This window comes from Gymnodraco acuticeps, unplaced genomic scaffold, assembly GCF_902827175.1.
Source record: "Gymnodraco acuticeps unplaced genomic scaffold, fGymAcu1.1, whole genome shotgun sequence".
NCBI lineage: Eukaryota > Metazoa > Chordata > Actinopteri > Perciformes > Bathydraconidae > Gymnodraco > Gymnodraco acuticeps.
This window is the reverse complement of record NW_022992351.1, coordinates 7,321,790-7,327,789: the sequence shown is the minus strand read 5'-3', so window position 1 is coordinate 7,327,789 and position 6,000 is coordinate 7,321,790. Positions and strand designations below refer to the sequence as shown.

The following is a 6,000-nucleotide window of genomic DNA, read 5'->3' as shown; positions in this document are numbered from 1 at the left end:
AGGCAGACGTGACCTTTTTCTCCGTCGTAAATAAGAGTATAGTGTGTAACGCCAGCTTGTAACAGAAGACCCACTCTCTGCATGCATGTCGCTTAGCGGGTTAGCTTTCAAAATCTTTGCATGTGTCCTGATCCCAGTCAGGAGCCGGTATGCTGCGAGTGTCTGATCGACTTCGACAGATGTCACAGAAAGAGAGGAAAAGAGAGTGCTGGTATCCCTTAATCCTGATCATGGTCTGTTTAGATTTTTCTATTTAGTGTGAAAATAATAACAAAATACACATCTATGTCTAGTTGAAGCCCAGTCCTGATTTACAGTCTTACTTTTCTTTTGTGATGTTGCAGCTGTTTTGTCGCTGTTATACATTTCAGGTAACGCTGCCCACATCTATTTACCGTGGACCCCTTCTCCACTCCATTGTGAGTCTTCATACCGGGCTTTAACAACTTCTCATAATCACACTAACACGCTGCCATGTGCATAGATCTGTAATTACTACCTCTAGAGCTTCTCATTATATGATATTACACTAACATCCTTTCAGAAGCTCTATAACAGCTGATCTTAGTTTCTGTAGACAGTGTAGAACTTCAATAGCTGTGAGTTGATTTAAAAGCTCTCTTCAGGGCATTAGTCATATTCTCCTGGAGTTTATTCCTACACAGCTTCCTCCTCTATCATATAAGAAACAGGAGAAGAGCTGGACAATTGCTCTCAAAATGTTTGAGTGCAGCAGTTATTCCGTATCAGGGCAGGTCATGATGACACTCAAAGATGTTCTTAACTTTCTGGTGTTTGATGCATTTTCCTATTTGGTACCTCTTAAGGCTGAAATGCTATTGTAAACTATTGACTGTGTTATCTCAATTTGTAGTAACATCTAAAACCCCTTTAATATGACTACATGGAAAGTGTTCAGTGATTCAGTGCTTTTTGATCAGAGCAATGGAAAGATAGAGAGTTTCTGCAGACGCGTCCCCCGCTGAGCAGCCACCAGTCTTGGATGAATGGCCGTTTGGACAGAAGCTTGTTGTTTGAGCCTGTTGTCAAGTCATGCTGTTATTCTTCTGTAAACAAACCTGACCAGCCAATCAGGATAGAAGAAAGCAGTGTGGGTGACAAGGATAGGTTTGTGTTTGGATTGAGCTGAGTCACTGAATTGAAGGACAGTTTAAACCAGACGTGTGTAAAGAAAACATAACAAGCTTTTGCTCATGAAAATGTTTTATATTGAAGATATTTCTCTTTGTAAAGTTTGCTTTAATACATGGCATGACTATGTGTAAATTATCCCAAATATGACCCGAGTAATTTGGGTGGAGGTCGTCTGATCCTCATTCATGACAGCGCCGCTCTATCTCATGCTCTTACTGGCATTAACAACATCTCAGGGCTTCACATTCATAGCAATCATCCTCAACCATCATCCTAACCCTTACAACCATGTGAGTGCTGATGACCAATCAGGTCGCTGTGTGTTGTTCGAGGCTTAACAGATAATACATCTTCAGAAAAAACACCTAATTTCACCCATAGTGTAAAACATCCTAGCACATGGCATCCAAAATAAAGAAGATAACTCTGGTCAGACCCTACTGTACGTGTCCACACAGACCCTCTATTCGATCTGTTTTAATGATAATAAATACATCTGAAGGAGCGGGGAATGTGTACTATATTGTCACCCACTGTCTGATTTCAACATATCTAAAATACATGTGCTATATATTGTTAATCTTGTAAGTAAAATAGCGTGCCATGACATAGTATAAAGCTAAGATATGTACACGCTTACTTTGTTCAGAGATATGTTTGTTTTATTTATTTCTGTATGCCTAAACTGTAGCGTCAACATGATTATGTGAAGAATCACAGTTCTGTATATATAGTCTCATCACTATGCTGTATTGTCTGTGAACCATTGTGTTGTAGTAAAACGTTCAATAAACTTGTAGAAAGGAGTTTGAATGCCATGGATGATTTATTTCAAAAGAGAGAAGTGTGGACTGAACGAAAAGAGGCTGCCATGGCTCCATCTAGTGGAGGTAAGGACATTTGTAAGGGTACAGATTCAAAGGTCACCTATTATGCAAAATCCATTTTTTCCTGTCTTTAACATCAACATGTGTCCCCTCTGTGTAAAGAGATTCTGAAAGTTTCAGGAAAAAAGATTCACTCACTTTTTGTCCTGATCCATTTATATAAAAACCTGTCTGAAAATGAGCTGATCAGATTTTGGACACTTTATGATGTCATAAACCGCTCTCGGTTACTACACCCTCTGACCCAAACAGGAAACACATTTTAAAACTATGTCAAGAGAGGGGCCCTTGCTAGTTAGTTGTTAGTTGTTAATGATGGAGAAATCTAAATGAAATTAAAATCAGTGCACTACCAATATGGTATCTCATATTTGTACACCAAAACCAAGGTGATGATATTAAAAAGACTCTACAGTACACTGTAGTGTAATCCTCTATGTGCTGGTTTACTTTATAAACTTGGGAAATGTTGAAAAGTGACGCACACATTTTTCTATTATTCCAATAAACTATAAACTGTAACTTTTCAAATCAACCTTTTATCAAAATGTAATAATACGTTTGACCTGTTCAGTCAGGTCAAACATATTATTATTAAATGCATGAGGAGCAGTGGGAATCTGAATCTGAGACTACTAACTAACCTTCACTGTGCTGCTGTATAGGCCTACGTAATAGTCTATACATGGTTAATATTCTCTGTATGGACATTGTCATAGCACACATTTCTTAAATTCTGTTGAAATGAACATTTCATTCTGCAGAGGAACTTCCTTTGAGCCTCTAGTATTATCATAAGCTGCTCTTCATCTTTCCCACGAGAAAGGAAGCAGAGAGAGAGAGAGAGAGAGAGAGAGAGAGAGAGAGAGAGAGAGAGAGAGAGAGAGAGAGAGAGAGAGAGCGAGAGAGAGAGAGAGAGAGAGAGAGAGATAGAGAGAGAGAGAGAGAGAGAGAGAGAGGCTACATGTCCCTACAAACTATTTCATTCATGCAAGATTATCAGACAGGGTTGGATCAGAAAATGTAGTTAAGTTATCTGGAAACTGTTGGAAAAATACATTATTTTAGGATTATTGTAAAAACGTCAGGTCATCAATGGGAGATCAATATTCAGATAAAAGAAATATACATCTTTAGTGAAGAAAACATATCAAGCTTAATTAGGCCTATGGTACACATCTTAATTGTATAGTTTATCAAATGTCAAATGTTATTGATTGATCATTCCTTTAGCGGTGTACAGTCTCAATACCGCAGAAATGCACTTTCCCCCGGTTTAGTATCATTTTCTAAATTGCCACCCTCTCCAAGAGCGGCGCATTGATTTGCACTCACTCGGCGCGCATTGATTTCCGTGGTAAGGTGGATCAGACCCCGAAGCCTCTGCGGCACCCGGAGGACACTGCTGCACCCGGAGGACGCTGCTGCACCGGGAGGACGCTGCTAGCCGACCCGGACACCAGCAGGAGACAGGAGACCCTCCTCTCCTGCAGGTGGTCACATAGGAGTGTTCCTGCTGTAACTCAACTCTGTCACAGTCCGGACATGAGGAGCGACACGCGAGGTAGGGAGCTCCCACATTCATTAAGTGTGTCAACGGAGTGCTACACACGGATGGCATCTGAAGGTAAAGGGCACAACTAAATGTTAATTTTGGCTAAATCACAGACTAAACTAAATCTTAAATGATTTGCTTTGTGTTTGAAGTTGGCACTTTAGTGACTAATTGACTTGTTGCATGATGGTGTCAAGCTGAACCAGCACTGTTTGCACTTTGGAGACTCGCATAAATTATGATTTAATGGCTGATTTCATTTTAAAGTCACAGTTTAGAGGATTTATAATGTCTTTCATTGTCTTTTCTGTAGCCTCCATGAACATTAGTTGGAACAGTTATGTGTATAACTGTAGAATTACAGTTATGTGTATAACTGTAGAATTACAGTGACAGCTTTTTGTAACATTGACAGAGCTGAATCAGCACACACCCGATTATAAATGCATGTACTGCTAAGTATGTTAGTACTGGATATGCCAGATCACTGAATATCAAGCAGAACAGTCATTTAGCTGAGCTGCTGGAGAAACTCCTTGTGCCAATGCCAGAGTTTGTTTTAATAATGGCTTATTTTTGTCTTATTTTCAAACACTTCTTGGTACCCATAGGATTGTGTTTCACCTCAATAGAGGACAAGTTAATTCATGCAAATATCCTTTTTATCAGAAGCCAAAAAGAAGGTGATAATCATCCTCAAGTATTTGCTCTGCAGGCGGTCAAGTTACATAAACTTAAGACTGATGATGTGATGACACACACACACACACACACACACACACACACACACACACACACACACACACACACACACACACACACACACACACACACACACACACACACACACACACACACACTCTCTCTCTCTCACATAAGAGGTGTGCTCAAGTGTCATTCATCTGAAGCAAAATGAGCGTGATTGAGCATCTGACACCTCTTAAAATGGCTGTTAGTTGATATTAATCATTGCATAATTTGTTTTTGTTTTTGGAGAGTTAAGTTACTAACTCTAAGTGGAAAAGCCATTGACCTGTACTGTTATATCAAAACATTTGTAAGCTTTAGGAATATTTAGATTGTTAAACATCTTTTTCTCCTGGTGGATACATAGTACATTAGTACTAATTATTTATTGTCACCTTATTCTTCAATTATGGCAAAAACACTGCAGTTCAACATTCAATAAACAAGCAGTGATTTTGGTTTTTAAAATGGCCCCATTATTTAACTGGCAGTTGAACCAGTACCAGTGTCAATATTCCAGACGTCATTTATGTTTTCAATGAATAAAACAAAATGAAAGAGAAATATCTGAAATAACTAACAGAAGATCAACATACACATCTTGAGTATTATTTAGACTTTTTGAAGAATTTATTTGATTATCATTCTTTTAAAAATAAAATCAGTGTCAGTTTTGGCTTTGGAAATGTTTGGTGCAAATGACGAATTATTTTCAATACAATTGGCTAATAAAAAAGTCCAAAAATAGAGGATCAGTAGTGGGGAAAAGCCATAAACTGGCCTCTGTGTGTGTTTTTTAAGCCTAATGGTCCTCCTGTGTGACCTGAACTCCTCTGCGTCCGTGTTACAGCTGTTACTGTCTGTCTGGTGACTGCGTCTCCTCTGCAGGTTATAAATAAGAGGCTGGAGGTTTTGTGGTGTGTGTTTTGTTTAACCAGCTGCTGGGGAGGTTTGTTTGTCTCCTCCGAGTGCAGGTGTACTCTCTGGCCTCTAGTTGCTGTTCTCGGGCCTGTTTTAATGCCCCCTCACCGGTCAGCACTCTGCTTGGTTTAAGTCTATTTGTGTTGGGTCAGCATCACCTGTCTATTATGTTAAGCTGCGTGACCAAGAAGCCTGAAATATGTTCCTGATATATCTCCAAAAATGTGTTTCCCTGTCCTATTTTAACAACATATAATAAAATCAGTATGTGAATTTATACAAAGATGCACTTTGATGAATGATATACATTTGGTTCTATTTCCTGAGCTGCCAAGGCTCAACATTCATTACAATGACCTCCAAGAATGTTTGGTGGTTTGAGAGTCGTAGTTTTTCTGGAAGGCTAAGTGAGAAAACTTACAGCAGAGAAAAGGTTTAGGAAACTATATATTGAGTTTGCATTCTATTTCTTATCTTCGAGTGTGTGTGTGTGTGTGTGTTTGTGTGTGTGTCTTCCTCTAGACAGAAAGGAGCATGGGAAAGTGGCCGAGACATTGGAGGTCAGACCACCAGCAGTGACAGTATATTAATATAACAAAAACTACCAAAGTATTTCTTTAAAGGTTTAATAACAATAATCACTTTGGTGATCCTCTGACTTGATATGCAATCAACACAATGTTTACATGGTTTTAAGTAAAAGGTCTTAACAACTATTCCCCCAATTCCTGAAAT

At 39.0% G+C, this 6,000-nt stretch overlaps 1 protein-coding gene across 4 annotated transcripts in view; it reads left to right on the top strand.

Annotated features, from left to right (window-relative positions):
- Positions 1 to 1,962, top strand: part of kif5aa (kinesin family member 5A, a) — a 19,746-nt gene extending 17,784 nt beyond the window's left edge. For all 4 annotated transcript variants that reach the window (XM_034209196.1, XM_034209195.1, XM_034209194.1 and 1 more), the window contains exon 29: positions 1 to 1,962. This exon is cut by the window's left edge and continues 481 nt beyond it. The gene's annotated coding sequence lies outside the window, so the exon portion shown is untranslated.
- Positions 1,963 to 6,000: the final 4,038 nt, after the last annotated feature.